Source organism: Staurois parvus, unplaced genomic scaffold, assembly GCF_062004578.1.
Source record: "Staurois parvus isolate SC_StPar_1 unplaced genomic scaffold, SC_StPar_1.0 ptg000414l, whole genome shotgun sequence".
NCBI classification, from domain to species: domain Eukaryota; kingdom Metazoa; phylum Chordata; class Amphibia; order Anura; family Ranidae; genus Staurois; species Staurois parvus.
Window position 1 is genome coordinate 3,490,230 of NW_028318210.1, and position 18,920 is coordinate 3,509,149.

The 18,920-nt window shown below is 40.4% G+C and overlaps 1 protein-coding gene across 2 annotated transcripts in view; it reads left to right on the forward strand.

Annotated features, from left to right (window-relative positions):
* Positions 1-18,920, forward strand: part of RGS6 (regulator of G protein signaling 6) — a 577,949-nt gene that overhangs the window by 546,225 nt on the left and 12,804 nt on the right. The window lies entirely within an intron of this gene.

Genomic DNA, 18,920 nt, shown 5'->3' on the forward strand with positions numbered 1-18,920 from the left:
CCAATGCAGTGTCCTCTTTACACACACACTCCACCACTATATTGTCCTCTGCCCCCCCCAATGCAGTGTCCTATGTCCCCTACACATCCCCGTGTCCTCTGTTCCCTTCACACCAGTGTGTAGGTAGCACTCTCCTACCTTACATTGGTGTACAACATCCTGTGCAGTAGAGCAGTAAGAATCACAGTACTGGATAGAGGGCAGGGGTGGGAGCTGCTAGAGTTAACTTCTCCCATTAACAAGCTAGCTAGCGGAGTATCCTTTCCATTTGTTTGTTTTCCTTGCTATTCATTATATTCTGAAGATTCTTCACCAACATCAGAGTTAAAAGACATCATTGCTTTTCCTGAGTTGTTTCCTCACAGTACGGATTTAGCAACAATGCAAAGTGACAGAAAATACTACAGCCTGGACATTTGTGATCTTTATACTCATAGACACATCAGTAATTTTGAAGCTTGTTCTTACGTCTTTTACCCTTTCTGTTCCCAATGGCAGTCTGTGTTGCAGTTCTTGACTGTTGGATCCTTTGTTGTTAAAAATTGATCCTAGGATTCAAAAGCTACCTATCATTTCTGTGTCTTCCTATCAATTTTGAAGTTTTTCCTGCTGTCATAACCTTGGTTTTCCTGATATTTAGCTGAAGTCTCATCATTTCACTCTATTATCTAACATTCTTTATAAAACTTTTGAGGTCCTTTACATTTTCAGCTATGAGTATAGTGTTATCTGCATATCAATTGTTGATGTTTCTTTCACCAATCTTCAAACCTTTATCATCTTTTTCAAACCCTTATTCTCTCATTATATGTTCAGCATGCAGGTTAAATAAGTACTGTTAGTGTATTCAGCCTTGTCTAACTCATTTGCCTACCTTGAACCAGGCTGCGTATCTATTTTCTGTCATGACTTTGGCTTCTTAAACAGTGTAAATAGTCTTTCAAAAGGAATAATGAGATGTTCAGGTTCACCAGTTTTCCTAAGGAGATGTTATAATTTTACCTGGTCGACACTTTGGTAGCAGTTGCTGTAATCAATCAAGCAAATTTTGAGTTCCTTCCCATGTGCCTTGGCGTTTTCAATTGTTCAGTGTACATCTAGAATAATGTCTCCAGTTTCTCAGAATTTTTAAAATCTAGCTTGTACATCTAGTAGTTCTATTTTAATGTAAGATTTTAGTCCCTTTTCTTTGGTATTGAAATATAAACCAATCTCTACCATTATTTTGGCCATTTAGTGATTTTCTAAACTTGTTGGCATACGTTCATCAAGATTTTCACTGAGTGGATTGTGATGCAATGTTTTAAGTTCTGGTGGCCTTCCTTTTCAACATTGATCTTAGCAGTACTAGTCAGACTCCAGAACTCTAGGTTATTTAAGGATTTTTGGTTATCTCTTCCATCCTTTGGTTTATCCTAATTCCATCAGTGATGATTTTCCCATAGACATTCTGGAGCATATGAACTTTGATTTCATAGATGTTCTAAAAGGTTACCTTTCTCTTTCCATATTTGCTTGAATGTCTTCAAAAATGTTGTTGTAATATTGGCCTATCTTTCCTGGTATCTCTCTGTAATGCATGATTTAGTTCTCTATGAAGTGTTATCTTCATTGACTGTAACTTTTCCTCACTTTTGTGCAATTTACACTGTCTTCCACTTAAATTTCTTTGGGGTTTTTTTGTGCAAGTTTTTCTCTGATTTATCCATCTTGACATCTTTGAAATTAATCCACAGTTCATCTGGTTCTCTGTTAATTATATCTAACATCTGGAATCTGTTCTTGATAGTGGATATGTTCTCCAGGTAGTATCTTTGAAGGTTGACCATTAAAAAAAATGTTTTTGTTTTGTTTTTTTGTTGTTGTTTTTCCTGTTGGGGAATTATCTTTTCACTCCATGTCAAGACATTCTGTCCAGGCAGGAGCTGCCAGTGGGATAGTGAGTGGGGACACATATTTGTTGAGACACAGACCACAGTAAAAAAAGTAACCCTGAGATTCTATATCTCCCCCACTTTTTCCAGAACTGAAGCAAAGGTTGTTCATGGGGATGGGCTTTAACCCTTTCTCTGCCAGGCCCTGCACTCACTTTTAAACTCAGGTGGCTAGGCCATTTTTGCAAATGTTCCAGTTTTTTTATTTTTTCCTTGTAGCTTTCAGAGTTTATGAAAGCCCCCCAAACCATATATTTTCGGAAAGTATAGGACCAACAGAATAAAAGGAAGGTGCTACTGATTTTTTAGGCCCTGTGTTATTTGCGCAAATGTTTAACAGAACAATTTTCTCTAAAAATACACTAAAATCATTATTAATGGATACATACATGGCAAAATTTACAAGGTTTCTGTTAAATTCCTACTATATATAAAAGGTAAAACTGTATTGAGTTAATAAATAAATATTTGTAAATTTTAAATTGCCCCCTTTTGTGAAATTGGGAAAATGGAAGGTATGCAAAACTGCAAAGAAAAAAAAAATTACTCTAAAAATCTTGAAGTTATAATTTTTCATGTACAGCTTTCAAAATTTGCAAAATATCCCCCAAATTTTATATTTACGGAAAGCACATGACCTATAGAATAAAAAAAAATGTGCTACTGATTTTTTAAGGCCCCCGCAATAGTTGAGCAAATGTTCATCAAATCACTATTTCATAAAATCATTATTAGTGGATACACACATGGCAAAATGTATACAATTCTAGCTAGATTCCTACTAAATGTAACAAATACACTAAAATCATTCTTAGTGCACACAAACACAACAAAACTTTTTTATTCCTGCTAAATTGCTACTAAGACCTCGTTCACATGGGGTGTACTAAAGTGTATGCCCATGGAGGGCCATGTTTACTTGTTTGAGATGCCCAGGTGCTCCGGCCATCCCCATGCAGGCAGTCCCATTCATGTCAATTGGGTTAGCCGCTGCTCCCAATCTGACATCCATGGGGGTGCACGACCCTGCGTGCCTGAACACAAACAAACAATGTGAGCTCAGGGACATGCACCCGGACCCACATGGATGTCAAATTGGGAGCAACTGAAGTGACCATGAGCAGAAGTAGGAATACAGGTCCGTTAAGTGTACAGACTTATCCAGTCAGAAGCAGTGCTGTAGGTCCGTATGCCCTTCAGACCTGGCATTGAAAGGGTTTAAGACCTTTTTACTGTACTAATACATAAAGGGGGTTTGTATTATATTCTAACTATATCTTACTACACTATATTGTGTGTGTGTATACTGTGTATACAGTGTATAGTGTATACAGGTGAAACTCGAAAAATTAGAATGTCGTACAAAAGTTCATTTATTTCAGTAATGCAACTTAAAAGGTGAAACTAATATATGAGATAGACTCATTATATGCAAAGCAAGATAGGTCAAGATGTGATTTGTCATAATTGTGATGATTATGGCTTACAGCTCATGAAAACCCCAAATCCACAATCTCAGAAAATTAGAATATTACATGCAATCAATAAAACAAGGATTGTACATAGAACAATATCGGACCTCTAAAAAGTATAAGCATGCATATGTACTCAGTACTTGGTTTGGGCCCCTTTTGCAGCAATTACTGCCTCAATGCAGCGTGGCATGGAAGCTATCAGCCTGTGGCACTGCTGAGGTGTTATGGAAGACCAGGATGCTTCAACAGCGGCCTTCAGCTCTTCTGCATTGCTCGGTCTCATGTCTCATCTTTCTCTTGGCAATGCCCCATAGATTCTCTATGGGGTTCAGGTCAGGCGAGTTTGCTGGCCAATCAAGCACAGTAATCCCACGGTCATTGAACCAGGTTTTGGTGCTTTTGGCAGTGTGGGCAGGTGCTGGAAGTCCTGCTGGAAAATGAAGTCAGCATCCCCATAAAGCTTGTCTGTGGAAGGAAGCATGAAGTGCTCCAAAATCTCCTTGTAGACGGCTGCGTTGACCCTGGACTTAATGAAGCACAGTGGACCAACACCAGCAGATGACATGGCTCCCCAAATCAAGACAGACTGGAAACTTCACATTGGACTTCAAGCATCTTGCAGTGTGTGCCTCTCCATTCTTCCTCCATACTCTGGGTCCTTGGTTTCCAAATGAGATGCAAAAGTTGCTCTCATCAGAAAAGAGGACTTTGGACCACTGAGCAACAGACCAGGTCTGTTTTTCTTTAGACCAGGTAAGGCGCTTCTGACGTTGTTTGTTGTTCAGGAGCGGCTTGACAAGAGGAATACGACATTTGAAGCCCATGTCCAGGATCCATCTGTGTGTGGTGGCTCTTGATGCACTGACTCCAGCCTCAGCCCACTCCTTGTGAAAGTCCCCAACACTTTTGAATGGCCTTTTCCTGACAATCCTCTATAGGCTGCGGTCATCCCTGCTGCTTGTGCACCTTTTTCTTCCACACTTTTCCCTTCCACATAACTTTCTATTAATGTGCTTTGATAGAGCACTTTGGGAACATCCAACTTATTTTGCAATTACCTTTTGAGGCTTTCCCTCCTTATGGAGGGTGTAAGTAATGGTTTTCTGCACAACTGTCAGGTCAGCAGTCTTTCCCATGGTTGGGATTCCTACTGAACCGGACTGAGAGACCATTTAAAGGCTCAGAAACCCTTTGCAGGTGTTATGGCTTAATTAGCTGATTAGAGTGGGACACTTTGAGCCTAGAATATTGCACCTTTTCACAATATTCAAATTTTCTTAGATTGTGGATTTGGGGTTTTCATGAGCTGTAAGCCATAATCATCACAATTATGACAAATCATGGCTTGAACTATCTTGCTTTGCATGTAATGAGTCTATCTCATATATTAGTTTCACCTTTTAAGTTGCATTACTGAAATAAATGAACTTTTGCACGATATTCTAATTTTTCGAGTTTCACCTGTGTGTGTGTATATGTATATATATATATATATATATATATATATATATATATATATATAGCGATATTCTGGGGGATTACGCTCACACTGGTGGCATGTGAAATCAAGGTCAGTGTTTATTTTTCAAATAATAATAACAAAAACAGCTTTCTGGCAGCAAAGAAAAAAAAATAAAACTGTCCCAGCAGCGGGATAATAGTCTTTCACACAAAAATAATCTTTGTGGCTTACCATAGAGTAGGTCATTCCACTGCACAGTCACTCCAGGGTTGTGTGCTTGCCTACCTCTGAGGGTCAAACACAGCGCTTAGCCACTCCGGCAAAAAAAAGGCTCAGCAGTTTAGGAGCAGACACTGTTCCTTAGCCATGTATCTTCCTACACATAGCTCAGTGAGGGCTACTCCCTTAACATACCTCTCCTCCCAGATGATGGCATTAACCCTTCGTCTCCCGAGGTGAGAGTTTGGAGACTCATCCCTCCCATTAAGGGCTCGTTCACACTTGACTGTTTTACCAACTCTTGCCTAACTTGCCTATAGCGTTTGGCAAGTGTTGGTCCAGCGTTTGCGGAGCGTTTTTTAATGCTCGGCAAACGCTCCGCAAACACCGCATGTGCGGTTCAGCGGTGGTTGCTAGGCATTGCTGAGCGTTAAAAACGCCCCACAAACGCCTATGATGAAGTTTGGATGGTGTTACCGCTCCGCAAATGCCCCACAACCGCACCGCAAACGCCGGCCGGGGGTTTGCGGAGCGGCACCATAGACTAGAATAGGAGGCTTCAACACCTCCTGACTTGACCAGAGGCGTCCATTTTGCCGCACCGCGACGCTACCGCTCCCGTTAGAACAGCACCATGTGCTGCAATGGGCAGGATTGTCCGAGGCGTTTGGGAAGCGGTAAAAATGCTTCCCAAACGCCTTTCTGCCGCTTGAAAACAAGGCTAGTGTGAACGTAGCCTTACTCTTAAAGTCTCCCGACTCCAGGGACCCACAACAAACTAAAAAACACAGGAGAAACTGCTAACCAATTTCCCCTCTTGTCGGCATTTCCCTGAAATCTCTCAGCTAGGGCTGAGAACTTCTCAAAAGGGACAAAAATAACGCCCCTCCACGATATATCCTTCCTTGGTGCCTTCTACTATATATATATATACAGTGAGGAACAGAAGTATTTGAACACCCTGTGATTTTGCAAGTTCTCCCACTTAGAAATCATGGAGGGGTCTGAAATTCACATTGTAGGTGCATTCCCACTCTGAGAGACAGAATTTGTTTTTAAAAAAATTCAGGAAATCACACTGTATGATTTTTAAAGAATTTATTTGTCTTCCACTGCTGAACATAAGTATTTGAACACCTGAGAAAATCAGTGTTAATATTTGGTACAGAAGCCTTTGTTTGCAATTACAGAGGTCAGATGTTTCCTGTAGTTCTTGACCAGGTTTCCACACACTGCAACAGGGATTTTGGCCCACTCCTCCACACAGATCTCCTCTAGATCTGTCAGGTTTCGAGTCTGTCGCTGAGCAACACGGAGTTTCAGCTCCCTCCAAAGATGTTCTATTGGATTTAGGTCTGGAGACTGGCTAGGACACTCCAGAACCTTGATATGCTTCTTACGGAGCCACTCCTTGGTTATCCTGGCTGTGTGCTTCGGGTCGTTGTCATGTTGGAAGACCCAACCACGACCCATCTTCAATGCTCTGACTGAGGGAAGGAGGTTGTTGCTCAAAATCTCACAATAAATGGCCTCATTCATCCTCTCCTTCATACAGTGCAGTCGTCCTGTCCCCTTTGCAGAAAAGCACCCCCAAAGCATGATGTTACCACCCACATGCTTCACAGTAGGGATGGTGTTCTTGGGATGCAACTCATCCTACTTTTTCATCCAAACACGACGAGTGAAGTTTAGACCAAAAAGTTCTACATTGGTCTCATCTGACCACATGACTTTCTCCCATGCCTCCTCTGGATCATCCAGATGGTCATTGGCAAACTTCAGACGGGTCTGGACATGTGATGACTTGAGCAGGGGAACCTTCCGTGCAATGCATGATTTGAAACCATGACGGCGTAGTGTTCTACTGACAGTGACCTTTGAAACTGTGGTCCCAGCTCTCTTCATGTCATTGACCAGCTCCTCCCTTGTAGTTCTGGGCTTATTCCTCACCTTTCTTATCATCAGTGATACCCCACGAGGTGAGATCTTGCATGGAGCCCCAGTCCGAGGAAGACTGACAGTCGTCTTTAGCCTCTTCCATTTTCTAACAATTGCTCCAACAGTTGATCTATTTTCACCAAGTTGCTTGGCAATTGCCCCGTAGCCCTTTCCAGCCTTGTGGAGGTCCACAATTATGTCTCTGGTGTCTTTTGACAGCTCTTTGGTCTTGCCCATGGTAGTAGATGGCGTCTGACTGACTGTGGGGTGGACAGGTGTCCTTAAAGAGCTCAGACAGGTGCTACAAAGTTAGATTCATGAGTGGAGTAGAGGTGGACTTTTTAAAGGCACAGTAACAGGTCTTTGAGAGCCAGAATTCTTGCTGTTTCTTAGGTGTTCAAATACTTATGTTCAGCAGTGCAAGACAAATAAATTCTTTACAAATCATACAATGTGATTTCCTGAATTTTTTAAAAAAATTCTGTCTCTCAGAGTGGGAATGCACCTACAATGTGAATTTCAGACCCCTCCATGATTTCTAAGTGGGAGAACTTGCAAAATCACAGGGTGTTCAAATACTTTTGTTCCTCGCTGTATATATATATATATATACTGTATTACTGTGCAAAACAATTAACAAAATGGAAAGTATATCAGCAGGAGATAAATCCAAAAATCCAAATCAAGTCAATATTTGCTGTGACCACTTTTTGCCTTTAAAACAGCATCAGTTTTTCTAGGTGCATTTGCATACATATCTTCTGTGGATGTAGGCTGCCTCAAATCCTTCTGTCTCTTCATGTAACCCCAGACAGACTTGATGCTGTTGAGATCAGTGCTCGGGGGGGGGTAAACCATCACTTCAAGGAATCCTTGTTTTAATTTTATGCTGAAGATACTGTAGTTGTTAATGACATTAACTGTATGTTTGGAGTCTTTGACCTACTGCATAATAATTTGGGGGCCAATCCTCCATGATGGTATGGCATGATGGATAAGTATCTGCTTGTATTTGTTGGCATTGAGGATGCTATTGATCCGGAGCAAATCTTCAATTCCATTTGCAGAAATGCATCCCCAAACTTGCAAGGAACCTCCACCATGTTTCACTGTTGCCTACAGACAATCATTATTGTACCGCTCTTCAACCCTTCGGCAAACAAACTGCCTTGTGCTACAGCCAAATATTTCAGATTTTGACTCATCAGTCCAGAGCACTTGCTGCCATTTTTCTGCATCCCAATATATTTTGTGCATGGTTGAATCCCCTTGTTTCCACATAGGAGCCGAGGTATGACTTTGTGGCCACAATTCTTCCATGAAGACCGATTCTGGCCAGAGTTCTCCGGATATGTCGGTAAATGTACCTGGGTTCTACTGGTTTACACCAGTTCTGTGCTGATGGCACTGCTGGATATCTTCCGATGTTGAAGGGAAGTAAGCACGATGTTTCTTTCATTTAAGTTTTGTTGGTCAACCACTGCATCTATGGTTTTTTTTGGTGGTATTTAAACAAATAAACAAAAAAAAGAAACTTAAGAAAAAAAAACTTATTTTTCTTCGTTTCTGTTACAAAATTTTGCAAATAAATTACCTTTCTTCATAAATTTAGGTCAAAATGTATTCTGCTACATTTCTTTGGTGAAAATACCCCAAATAAGTGTATATTATTTAGTCTTTTGGAAAGTTATAGAGTCCACAAACCATGATATATGATGATTGATCAACCCTGATGAGGGCCAATCTCATATCTTGAGGGCCAAAAATGCCAGCATAGTACAAATACCCCCCAAATGACCCATTTTTGGAAAATAGACAGTCCAAGGTATTTAATAAGAAGCATGGTGAGTTTTTTAAGCTGTAATTTTTTGTTACAGTTTTTTGTAATACGAGTCAATGTGATCAGAGACACTGCTGACAGTATGTAAAAAAAAAAAATAATAATTAAATTTTTTTTTTCTATTATTTTTTTCTTTTTTAATAATCTTTTTTAACAATCGGGAGTAGAAGTTTTCCGCCCCCCCTCTCCGTAGTCTTCTGGGACATGTAACAGGTCATTCACAAAACGCAGCACTTCTCGCACATGTGCAGTGGGCACCCGGCTGTGAAGCCGGGTGTCCACACTAAAGATATGGGCACACTAAAGATGCCGGTGCCAGGGAGAGAAGGCAGCCTGTGAAACCAGTGATGGTGAGGACACCGCTGGACCGAGGGACAGGTAAGTGGCTGTATTTTAAAGGTCAGCAGCTACAGTTTTTGTAGCTGCTGACTTTTATTTTTTTTTCAGCTTGAACTCCGCTTTAATGCTCTCCTTGCCTGGCCTGCCAGTTTAGGTGGATGGCCATGTCATGGTAGGTTTGCAGTTTTGCCATACTCTTTCCATTTTTGGATGATGGATTGAACAGTGCTCCGTGAGATGTTCAAAGCTGGGGAAATTTTTATATAACCAAATCCTGCTTTAAACTTCTTCACAACTTTATCCCTGAGCTGTCTGGTGTGTTCCTTGGCCTTCATGATGCTGTTTGTTCATGTAAGTCAAAACAGGGTAAGTGAGCGCAACTTAATAAAAAGCGGCTAGCATAAAAGGCAATCCTCAGCACCTCAGTAACAAGAAATAATAGAAGGGTATGCAGCGCTAAAAAAAAATACTGTAATATGATAAACCAAATTGCATATAAGCAATCATACAATGGCCAATCTGGCATGCTCACATAGTGGTAAAAATATATATTCCATAGAGTGACATTGGTGACGAGTCAATAAACTGAAGGAAATGGTGCTTGGTGTTCTATGTATCCAAATTGCTGTTAAAAAAATCTAGTGCAATTATGCGCTTACCAAAAATACATACAATCTGAGCGGTGTATGTATATCTGTGGCAACATCAGGGTCTGGTCAGCGGTTTAGGCAGCATCCAGCACCATGGTGGACACTCAGGAATGATGAAACTCACACTTGGGGGGCACCTCAGATTCACCAGCAGGTCCAACGAAGTCCAGACTCTTAATGGTACTCTCCAGAAAGGCTCCACCTTGTAAGGCTCGTAATCAATGAGCCAGGGGGCAAAATGGTACTAATAGTGAAGTATGCCTTTATTGAAGGTAACATCCAATATAAACACGTGGTCAACTCACATAAAATGCATATAGCCTCCCGACCTCCTAGGCTCACTGGTGGCTTATGGTGTCAGTTTGATGGATTCCTTACGCTCAGATTGTATGTAATTTTGGTAAGCGCATAATTGCACTAGATTTTTTCAACAGTACGTTTGTTCACTAATGTTCTCTAGTAAACGTTTGAGGGCTTCACAGAACAGCTGTATTTATACTGAGGTTAAATTACACACAGGTGGACTCTATTTACTAATTAGGTGACTGAAGGCAATTGGTTCCACTAGATTTTAGTTAGCATGCCACACTTTTCAGATATTTATGTGTAAAAAATTTTGATAATCATTTATCATTTTCCTTCCACTTCACAATTATGTGCCACTTTGTATTGGTCTATCACATAAAATCCCAATAAAATACAGTTACGGTTTTGGTTGTAACATGACAAAATGTGAAAACTTTTACGGGGTATGAATACTTTTCCAAGCCACTGTATCTCTTTATTTGGTCTGATGAATAGACCTATATAAAAATGTACTCCATACGTATTATACCGTGCTATATCTTTCACCCAACTTCTAAAGGATTGCATTTTTTATTTCATAAAGTAGTATATGGAAAAAGTAACGTTAAAAAATGCTTGTGGGTTTAACCAATCATTTTTTTCATGTCCAAGCAGAACTACATTGCATCTGAGCACCACAAACTGTTTTGTCACAGTAGTTTATGTTTTTGGGATTGTATTCCATTTCCCCATCATTCCACCTCCTGGCTCACAAATATCATACTGTAATGCCTCCAACCATACATAAAGGCAACGTATCATCATTAGAAGGAAAGAACCTGATTATTGTAAACAAAAAGAATAATTAATGTGTTCTACATTCTTCCAACCCACATTCCCCGGTTAAATTTATCTTAACCATTTGCCTACCGGGCATTTTCACCCCCTTCCTGCCCAGGCCAATTTTCAGCTTTCAGTGCTGTTGCACTTTGAATGACAATTGCTCGATCATGCAACACTGTACCCAAACTACATTTTTATCATTTTTTTAGACAGATAGAGCTTTCTTTTGGTGGTATTTAATCACCACTGGGTTTTTTTATTTTTTGCTAAACAAACTAAAAATACTGAAAATGTTGAAAAAAAATTTTTTTTCTTAGTTTCTGCTATAAAATGTTGTAAATAAGTAATTTTTCCCCTTCACTGATTTGCGCTACTGAGGCTGCAGTGATGGGCACTGATAGGTGGCACTGATGGGCATTGACAGGCATCACTGATGGGCATGGAAAGGCAGCACTCATATATGGCACTGAAAGGCAGCTCTGATGGGCACTGATATGTGGCATTGATGTGAACTGGTATGTGGTATTGATGGGCACTGACAGGTGGCAATTATGGGCACTGATAGGTGGCATTGATGGGGCTATACTGATCATCGCACCAGCATTTCCTATTTACATGCGATCAGCTGTGATTGGACACAGCTGATCACATGATAAAGCCTACGTCATAGGCTCTTTACTGCGATCTGTGATCCGCTGTGTGCCAGGGACACAGTGCACCACTGATCGCCTTATATGGGGGGTGGGAGGAGGTTAAATGAAAAATGGGAGATCTAAAGTGTACCTATCTAAAGTGTAGATACATACTTTCCTTATCTGATTTACCTACACGGTAAAGCTCATTCAACTATGTTAGGGCTGAAAAATATAAGAAATATCCAAAATTCAAAAAACATTAAAAAAAAATACATATTGGGCTAACAAAAGAACACCAAACCTTCCCTTTCAAGAATCTGAAAGCACAGGAGCAGATAAGAACATCAGACTTTCCTTTTCATGAGTTTAGAATCATAGAAGCTTGTTATACAGTAGTCTTCTATATCTGGTGATGGACAGCACAGTATTAGACATCCAGTGACCAGATCGCAGCTGCAGTACAGCAATTGCAATGCTGTTGAACTCAAAGAACTGTAGAAAACAAAGTCCATTTTATCCTCAGGACTATTTCAGTTCACAAGTCAGAGATGTGCAGGTACTTGACTACCATGGCCAATGGAACGTTTGCTCTGATAGTCAAGTACATTAACTGCCTTTACATTTAAGCAGATAGAACAGTTCAGGTACTTGACCTTCATATCAGGTGGGGTTTGAACAAACAGTTCAGCTGCTGATAAGTGGCAAAGTTTTTATTGACTGTTGCTGCTGTCAAAAGAGCTTGTCTTCTCTCTCCAACATGCTTCTGGTTGATATCAAGGCAGGTGTTACTAAGACTGCCAGTAAAACATTCCATAACTAACAACAATGCCCATATAGCCTGAACAGGTAAATCCATGATCCCTAATGACCTTGCCTAACACTAAAAGCAAAACTCAGCTTTTTTCGTTAAGGGCGAAATATTGTTGCAGGAACATCATCCACCACCTAAACTACTAAAACTACTGTATCTAAACTAAACCAGTCCAACTATAGGCCCAACTTTGAACTACTTAATGTGTATTTCCTCTGTGTACTCTGGTCTCCTCTCACACTACAAAGACATTCTGGCAGGCTAACTGGCTCTACACCGGCCCCAGTATGTGCCCATGAATATGAGTCACCATACTCTACATGCCAGTCCCTCACAGAAAGCAATAGGGGAGGGGTGAAGAAAATCAAACCTAGGAACCAATTTCAATATGATTTACCAAGTAAATTTAAAGAAAAACTCAATCAAGTGTATTGAACATGGTGGCCAAAGGATCGCTGAGTGTCCGATATATCAATTTATATATCAATATTTAAAGCACTTTATTTTAAAGAATTTACTTTAAAATTTGCATCCATTGCAATAAACTAAAACCAACGACTATGAGTAGACATAAAATTACTTTTTCCTTAATAAATGATATGATTAGCTTAAATTAAAACTGTCATTTGTTTAGTAAAATGTACTTCAAAGCAGATATCAGTTGTACAGTATGTAATACCCAAGTTAAACCTTTAAACTGATAACATATTACTTGTATCACTCTCTCTCACATGTACTGTGCACATCCTGTGGATTATGTTTTTAAAAAATGATCTGCACTCTGCCAGTTCAGTTTTATTTTTGGGTGATGCTTAAGTTGTATTCTATCCCTTCTTCCTTTTTCCCACATCCAGTAGGCTGGCATGGGAGCTAAACAATTTTAAAATAATTATAATAATCATGGTTGTTTTTCAGGAGTTTAAAGGATGTGACCCACATCAGCCATTTTCTTTTCTTTGTTTCAGATTATCTAGAGTATGGGTCTCCACACTTTGTTCAATACAATAGGCCAGTTTAGACTTTAGGGGGGCTATACTGTGGACATTGGGAGTAGAAAATGTTTGGCATCAGTGGCATAAACAATGCCCTATCTTTATTAATCCAAAATGTGATAAAATTATATAATATCATATAAAATAACCACAAATATTAGCGCTACCCTTGTGTATAAATAAATACATAAATATATGATTAATTGCATCCACCACCAAATATCCATTCAATAAAGTCCATGCACATATATTGCTTATGAGCCTCAGCAAATGAAGCTATGAAGTCTTCCTTCACCAGTGAAAATTCAGTGTTTAAACACCCCATCAAATTGCACACTCACCAAAAGCTGGTGATAAACCAGCATGTCTGTATTTAACCAACATTCCACAGCTCAAACTTAGGAATATCCAGACAGCAGAAGCTGGTGATTTGTTTGAGCAACTCTGCACACCTCAGCTCAAGCTCAGAAATATCCAGACAACTCCATATAGTACATGCAGATATAAAAGATACTCGCCATGCGGAGCCTGGCTATGGCGGCGTGAATGAGCACGGAGTGAGTGCTCCCTGATACCCCTGCCTTACCTCGGATGCCTGAGGAGATGGAGACGCTGGGCCTGGGATTTGCCCGCTGGTGACCGACGCTGGGCCGGGGATTTGCCCGCTGGTGACCGGGTCGGTGGGTGGCGATCCTGGCGGCATAGGAGAGGGAGCGAGCCGGGACGAGGAAGTTGGCGGTGGTGCGACCCAAGGAGAGGGGCTGCTGGGAGGACGAGGAGGCGGGCCGTGATCACACGACCTGCCGCAGAGGAGCTCTGGGAAGGGGAGAAAGCCGGCCGGGGCCCGAGGAAGGAGAGAGATGCCGATGCCTCTCCCCCCCCAGTACTGTGTCTTAACCAGACAATGAGCCCCCAGCGCCCCTGGCAGAAGAGATATTAACCGATAGAGGACTGGGAAGCAAACTACAGGAGGAGAAGCCCACAGGAATCCCCCTAAAGAAAACGAAGATTAAAGGCCTATGTCGGTGGCCAAAACTAACTCAAATAATCTTACTGGAGAGAACTACAAGGAGAGGGTGAGTGTGGACAGTTTGGAATGGTAAAGACTGTATAAAAATATATTGTCCATGGAAAGTTAAAAAGGAAACGTAAAAGGGGGGGATTTCCTGGGAGAGTATGCAAGTGATTTAAATATGATAAGAAGATATAGAAAAGACATAACTTGGAAAAAACGGATAAAATAATAAAGAGGATTGAAATTTGACCACCAGGCCCAAGGTGGAGATCCCAGGGTGGGAGGAGGAAAGAGGGGATTGTGAAGCTAAAAAAAAGAAGTGTGGAATTTAGTTAGAAGGACATAAATAGGGGAGATTGGGGGGAGAGGGGAGATTTGAAGTTTTTTTTTTTTTTTTTCTTTCTTCCCCCCCTTTCTCCTTCTCTTTATCAATACAGAAGGGTTTTTTTTCCTTTTATAATATTCTTCTTCTGAGACTCTAGAACTCTGCTGGAACTTAATGAAATCTTAAAGATAGTTCAAGGGTATCCGGGGAGGGGGGGGGGTGGAGGGCGCCGTGTATGGGTAGAGCTCAGCCCCAAGGTTTACATCTATGGAGGGGTGGGTCCCTCAAAAGATGAATAGGCAAATGGAAAGCCTAAATGGGGCGGGTTGGGAGGGTGGGAGGGAGGGGGGAGGGGACGGGAGTTGGGTGGGAGGGAGGGAGGGAGGGGAGGAGGTATTGGGTCAATACTCTGCATGACAGAAGGGATAAAGAGGAAGAGGCAATCTGGAAGAGAGATGGAGTTAATTGGGAATGATGGAAGAAATACAGTTTATAACCTATAATGCGAACGGGCTGAGTTGTCCAGGGAAGAGATTTAGGTTGTTTAATGAGTTACATCATAGGGCGACGTCAGTGGTATTTTTACAGGAGACGCACTTTGAAATAGAGGCAAACATGAAATTGAAATCCAAATACTACCCAACATGGTACTATGCAGATTCTCCAATTAAAAGAGCAAAAGGGGTTGCAATAGGTTTGGCAAAGAATATGAGATTTGAGCTGGAGGATAGAAGAACCGTCCCGGAGGGGAGGTTTTTATTCTTAAAGGGTAGACTTCAGGGGATTGAGTGTACTTTAGCAAATATATACTGCCCTAATAAAAACCCGGAGATGTATATGAAGGGTCTGTTGAAAAAATTAATGGAATTTAAAAAAGGGCGTTTGATAGTAGCTGGAGACCTAAATTTCTGTATGGACCCACAAAAGGATAATACCTCTTCTGTGCAAAGAGAGGGGAGTAGGTCTCTGAGAGCTTTGAAAAAAGTGATGCATGAATATCAACTAGTGGACACCTGGAGAATAACGCATATGAAAGACAGAGACTATACCTTCTTCTCTAATGCACATGAGATATACTCAAGATTAGATTACATCTTAATAGACCATCAACTTATAGATCATCTGGTTAAAATTGACATAGAGACAAGGACGTTCTCGGATCACGCTCCTGTCATAATGAAAATGGGATGGGGAAGAAGGTGGACTGGAGGATTAGGGTGGAGGTTAAATGAGGTTCTTCTTCTGGATGAGGATGTAGTTCAGAAAATCGAGAAAGAGATTAAGGTATACTTTAAGGAGAACGAAACAGAGGAAGTATCGATAGCTACAGTCTGGGAAAGCCACAAGGTATTCATAAGAGGAATCTTGATTGCGGCAGGAGCAAGGAAGAAAAAGGAAAGAAGAGAGAGGGTCAGTGGGCTCTTAAAAAAAATATTGGACTTGGAGCAGATCCATAAGAAGAAAATAACAAAAGATACGAGACAGAAGTTATTGGATAAAAAAGATGAGCTAGAGAGGTTGATGGATGAGGAGAAGAGAAGAGTATACAACAGGGTTTTGAACGAAAGATATAGATGGGGAGACAGACCAGGAAGATATCTAATGAGAGCTTTGAATAAAAAGAAAAATAGGAACTATATAGAAAAGATAAAAAGTTCAAAGGGGGAGTTGGTCCACTCAAATAAAGAGATTATTAAAATGTTTACGGAGTATTACAAAAAGTTATATAATATTAGTCCCCAAGGCCCTCTAAAAGAAGCTCAAGAGGGAATTAATGAAAAAAAGATGACATACTTAAAAAATGCGGGATTACCAAAACTAAGTGAAGCACAGTTGAACTCCCTAGACGCAGAAATTTCCCAGGAAGAAATTAAAATAGCATTAAAAAGCACAGGGGGGGGGGGGAGCCCAGGCCCGGATGGCTATACAGTTAAGTACTATAAGAAATTTAGTGAAGTACTGTTACCCAAGCTGGAGAAATATATGAATGCTCTGGGAGGTGGGATGGAAGTGAGGAGAGAATCCCTACAGGCCCATGTAGTACTTATTCACAAGGAGGGAAAAGATCCATCTCAGTGCTGCAGCTATAGACCTATCTCATTATTGAACACTGACACTAAACTGTATGCAAAGGTGTTAGCAAACAGGTTAAGGGATCTGATGCCTGAATGGATCCATGGAGACCAGGTGGGCTTTGTACCGGGGAGAGAAGGTAGAGATAACGGCTTGAGAACCCTGATGCTTATTCAGAAAAGTAGAAAAGGGAAAGCCCCGGTAGTGCTCTTGTCAATTGATGCAGAGAAGGCATTTGATAGAGTGGACTGGGGCTTTATGATGGACAACTTAAAAGTGCTGGGGATAGGTGATAGAATGCGTGAGTGGATAAGTAAATTATATAGGGAGCCTACTGCAATCATCACGGTAAATGGGGAGAGATCAGAACCCATTGGAATGTCTAATGGTACAAGACAGGGCTGTCCACTGTCCCCTCTGCTATATGTATTGTCACTCGAACCTCTGTTGTCAATAATAAGAAATAGTGGATCGGTAAAGGGAATTCAGATATAATCCATAGAACATAGAGTAGCGGCCTTTGCGGACGACTTATTGTTCTATGTGGGGAATCCCCGAATAACTCTCCCAAATATAATGAAGATTCTGAAGGAGTACGGTGAACTATCAAATTTAAAAATAAATCCAACGAAAACAGAGATCCTGAATATTAATATATCAAAGAATGAAAAAGAAAAACTACAAAAAGAATTCCCCTTTATATGGAGAGAAAAAGAGATAAAATACCTAGGAATAAAACTCACTGCCTCATCTAAGCATTTGTATAGATTAAACTATATCTCTTTGATAAATGAGATCAGGGAAGATTTAAAAAGACTAGAAGGAGGAAATCCATCCTGGATAGGACGTATAAACCTAGTCAAAATGGTAATTATGCCTAAAATACTGTATAGATTTCAAATGGTACCAATTAAAATTCCAGAAGCCTTCTTTAAGATAATGAAAAAAATGTTAACAAGATACATATGGAACAATAAAAAACCTAGAATAGCATATGAAACATTGAGTAGGACTAAAGAGAAAGGGGGATTGGGTCTACCAGATGTCAAGAGATACTATAAAGCAGTGGTTTTAGCAAGAATATATGACTGGTCATTTAACCATAAGGGGAAAAGTTGGGTAACAATTGAAAATGATCTTAGTGGCATTAGATTGAGTCAGATGATATGGGTTCCACCACAGTTCAGGGGAATTAAAGAAAGCACAAGTATCTACACTTTAAATGTTTTTAGGGTATGGGACAATTTACACAAAAACATGAAATGGGAATTTAATTCTATATTAATGCCTCTCACAAATACTGAGTACTTTCCCCCGGGAAAGAATAAGATATCAGGGAGATGGTTTAGAAAGGAGGATACCCAACTGAGAGATGTTTTGGTGGAGGGGGAATTGAGATCACTTAAATATTTAATAGAGAAGAAGGGAGATATTTTTATTAGAATAGATGAGTGGAAATATCATCAATTGAAATGTTTTATTGGAAATCTACCGAAACCCCTGAGAATAAAACAGGAGTGGAATATGTTTGAAAGGTTGTTAGAGACACGAAGGGATGGGAAGCACGGTATTTCAAAAGTGTATAGAATACTCACAGAATTAGACACAAACACAAAGTTAATTTTTATTACAAAATGGGAAAGGGATATGGGAGTTGGATTTGATGAAGATAGACAGAGAAAGATGTTTAGATTGATACACGATAATATTAGTATGAGAGAGGTTGAGGTTAATTACAAGTGTGTGACACGATCACACCGAGTGTAGAGCACAAGATGAATGGGGAAAACTCAAATATGTGTTGGAGAGGATGTGGAGAGATAGGCACGGTGTTTCACATATGGTGGGAATGTCCGAAAATCCAGGCTTTTTGGAAGATAATAGTCAAATTGATTGAAGAAATAACTGAAATTGACATAGGGTTAGACCCAACGACGTGCCTCCTACACAATGTGGAGACATCTGTAAATAAATATAAAGATTCAGGTATTTGGTACTTCTTGAATGCGGCCAAAGGGTTGATACCCAAGTTTTGGAGGAAAGCTGAGGTACCGAAGGAGGAAGACTGGATTAATAGAGTAAAC